Here is a 3,998-nt window from a genome sequence, read left to right on the forward strand (position 1 = left end):
ATACTACCAATGAACACGAGGAAGAGGAGGAGGAGGAGGAGGAGGAGGAGGAAAGAGAAATTGAAAACTTACCCACGAGAATATGAAACACATACAAGGTGGCAACAGAACACAAGCAAATAAGTTAAGCATGCCTGGAAGCAATAATATCTCAACACCTCACTGTTACACTCTCTCCTTCTGACGAAACACTCGCAGAATAACGAAGTGACAGGGATTTACTTGTGACAGGAAGGATAAAATTACGACTTGATTGTTCACATGATTTCTCCCATTTGCATTAACTATTGTTGCTGTTGCTGTTGTTGGCGGTGTTGATGGTGGTGTGTGTGTGTGTGTGTGTGTGTGTGTGTGTGTGTGTGTGTGTGTGTGTGTGTGTGTGTGTGTGTGTGTGTGTGTGTGTGTGTGTGTGTGTGTGTGTGTGTGTGTGTGTGTGAGAGAGAGAGAGAGAGAGAGAGAGAGAGAGAGAGAGAGAGAGAGAGAGAGAGAGAGAGAGAGAGAGAGAGAGAGAGAGAGAGAGAGAGAGAGAGAGAGAGAGAGAGAAACACACAAAAGCCTGAGGGAAAATGGTGTTGACAAGGAGTGCTGTTGGTGTTTTGTTCTGGTAACACTGCCCAACTTCAGAGAGAGAGAGAGAGAGAGAGAGAGAGAGAGAGAGAGAGAGAGAGAGAGAGAGAGAGAGAGAGAGAGAGAGAGAGAGAGAGAGAGAGAGAGAGAGAGAGAGAGAGAGAGAGAGAGAGAGAGAGAGAGAGAGAGAGAATAAATGAAAAAAATTGCAGAGTGAGAGGAAGAGAATGGGGAAGAGGAGGAGGAAGAGGAAAATGTTGAGAAAAGTAAGAAGTTAAACATTTTCCACCTTTCTTTTTATTTCCATGCTTTGTGTTTACTTATGTGGACAGATTTACCTCTCTCTCTCTCTCTCTCTCTCTCTCTCTCTCTCTCTCTCTCTCTCTCTCTCTCTCTCTCTCTCTCTCTCCAATAAGCAGCGAAGAAGATTACGTCAGAAGCTCACAGGGAACACACAGGAACACTGCATCAAGCCACACATTTGAAACCCTTCACCACACACCGAAACACACACGCCAGACCAACACCAACCCCTGAAACCAACCCTACAGCACCACCACCACCACTTCCATCCCCTGAGCACACCAGAATACCCTTTAGGGGCAAGGAAACCCCTTTAAAAAAATCAAAACGCACCCCGAAACCGTAGCCAGGGGATCGGATCGGATGGGTGCGTTCGCTGAGGCTCTATTGACGATTAGAGATTCTTGATGATTGGCCACGCATTCCTGAGTGGCCAGCGGACTCGAGCGAGGACAACACTCAGCATACGAGGACAGTGGCAGGCGGTGGGAGGTTCTCAATGGCTGACAAGAGGGGTAGAGTCAGCTCCGTAGCGTGACAAACTTGCCCTTACCGTCCTCACTCTTAGTAGCGCTCCTGAATGCCTCCCTCCGTCACGCTTGTATGTTCTGGGCAAGGGGAAAGTTGTCCCGTACATTCCTTCCTTTCCTGTGATTTTATTCAGGCGTTTTAAGTTTGCTCTTCTAGAAAAGGATGAGAAATGCAGCTAGGGAGTTTTTTTTTCTTTTTTTCCAACGTACATAACTTTTTTTTTTCTCTCTCTCTCTCTCTCTCTCTCTCTTTTCTGGTTATCTTACTCAAAGGGAAAGTAGACCTGTACATTCTCTCCTTTCCTGTGATTTCGTTCCGTGGAGTTATTTTTTTTTTCTAATGTACGTAACCATCCTTTTTTTTCCATTTTTTTCCTCTCTCTCTTTTCTGGTTATCTTACTTAAAGGGAAAGTAGACCTGTACATTCCCTCCTTTCCTGTGATTTTGCACCGCCGTTTTAAGTTTGGTCTTCTAGAAACGGGTGAGATATGCAGCTAGGGGTGTTACGTGAACTTTTTTTTATCTCTTTTATTTTCCTGGTTCTCCTACTCAAAGGGAAAGTAGACCAGTACATTTCTTCCTTTCCTGTCATTTCATTCCGTTATTTTCAGTTTCCTCTTCTAGAAACGGATGAGAAATGCAGTTAAGTTGTTGTTGTTTTAGGATACGTAGATATTTGTTTTCTATTACACAAGGGAATTGATCCGGACATTCATCCTTTCTTGTAATTTAATTCCCTCAATTTCAGTTTACTTTTCCGGACACGAGCGAAAAATGTAGTTAGAGAAGGGTTGTTATAAAAGTGTGCGTTGTTACTTTTTTTCTTCAATGTCTCACGCTTGTATGTTCAGGGCAAGGGAAAAGTGGTGCCGTACATTACCTGTTTTTCTGTGATTTCATTCCGTTATTTTCAGTTTGCTCTTCTAGAAATGAGCGAGACATGTAGCGAGTGGGGAGTTATCCTTTTAATGGGCGCAGTTACTTTCCTTCTCTTTCTCTCAGTATTTTGTTGATGAGAAGAAAAAATATTACACTTCTTTCTAAACAAGTGAATGAAAGTAACAAAGCGCTATTACTTTAGCAAACGTACTTTAATTATTTTCAGCCACTTTTATTATTTTGTTAATGGAAGAGAGACTTTATATATTTTCCCTCTTAATGCACGTACGTAGCGAAAAAAAAAGATAAGAAAATAAAGAAAAATGGAGAAAGTTTTCTGATCTAAGGCTTTGAATTAAGTGAAATGTGTGTGTGTGTGTGTGTGTGTGTGTGTGTGTGTGTGTGTGTGGCAGGTGTGGGGTGGTGGGGAGGAAGGATATTTCAGCAAGAGGAGAATGTGAATCAGTGTTTGAAACTCACAAGCGAGAAAATGCGGAAAGGAAGTGATGCATAAATTGTAACTTGCGAGGAAAGATGCAACGATGAAAGAATGACGAAATTGCTTCCTGTGTGTGTGTGTGTGTGTGTGTGTGTGTGTGTGTGTGTGTGTGTGTGTGTGTGTGTGTGTGTGTGTGTGTGTGTGTGTGTGTGTGTGTGTGTGTGTGTGTGTGTGTGTGTGTGTGTGTGTGTGTGTGTGTGTGTGTGTGTGTGTGTGTGTGACTGCACAGTGAAAAGCAAAAGCAAGGGAACGAAATAATGTAAGGTTTTGATGAATGCAGTTCAATTAGAAGATATATACTGCGCTGAACAATAACAACAACAGGATGAGGAATATGAATAGGAACAACAACACAACTGGAACAACAACAACTACTACTGCTACTACTACTACTACTACCAACACCACCACTATACTACCATCACCACAACTATTACCACTACCAGTAAAACCTTAGTAACCAATGATAAAAAGAACAAAGAAAAATTAACTAAAAAATCTCATAAACTATAAAAAAAACACAAAGAAAAAATCAATAAACGACGCAAACTAAAAGAAAAAACAAAAAAACAAATTAACCAGTTTCGTACACACACCACACAGGTAAAGAGCAGGTGTGCCAAACTTCGTACGCAGATATGGGAATTATCCACGCTTGTCGCTTTCTGTCTAGAGAGAGAAGGGGGAGGAGGGTGGTCCCTTCGTATGGAGGGTGGGGGGGGGGGATCTACCTGGATGTTTGTAGGGGAGGGAGAGGGGGAGGGGTCACTTCCAGGTGTTCGGGGGAGGGAAAGGGAGAGAGAGAGAGTTACGTAGCAAGAGAACGGTTGTAGAAGAGGAAGGAAGGAGAGGAAAGGAAAAGAGGAATAAAAGTAAGCGTTATTTTAACAGAAGAAAGTTAAAAATTCGCTTATTTATCAATTTAGGAAGAGGAAAGATGGCGAGAAAGGGAAAACAGAAGTATAAATAGTGATAAATATTTATTATTATGACGTAAGAAAGATCTGGGAATGTTATTTATTAATTTATCTGTCTACTTAGGAAGAGGAAGGAAGGAGAACAAGAAAAAGAGGAATATAAGGAGATGAAGTGTGTGTAATTATGAAGCAACACCCAACAATCTTATTTATTCATTTATGTACTTATTCATTTACTTGTTTATTACGTCCATTTGTCACGAAATAGGAAATCAAAGGCAATAAACATGTATAAATCTCTC

The sequence above is a fragment of the Scylla paramamosain genome, chromosome 31 (genome assembly GCF_035594125.1).
Source record: "Scylla paramamosain isolate STU-SP2022 chromosome 31, ASM3559412v1, whole genome shotgun sequence".
In the NCBI taxonomy this organism is placed as follows: Eukaryota; Metazoa; Arthropoda; class Malacostraca; order Decapoda; family Portunidae; genus Scylla; species Scylla paramamosain.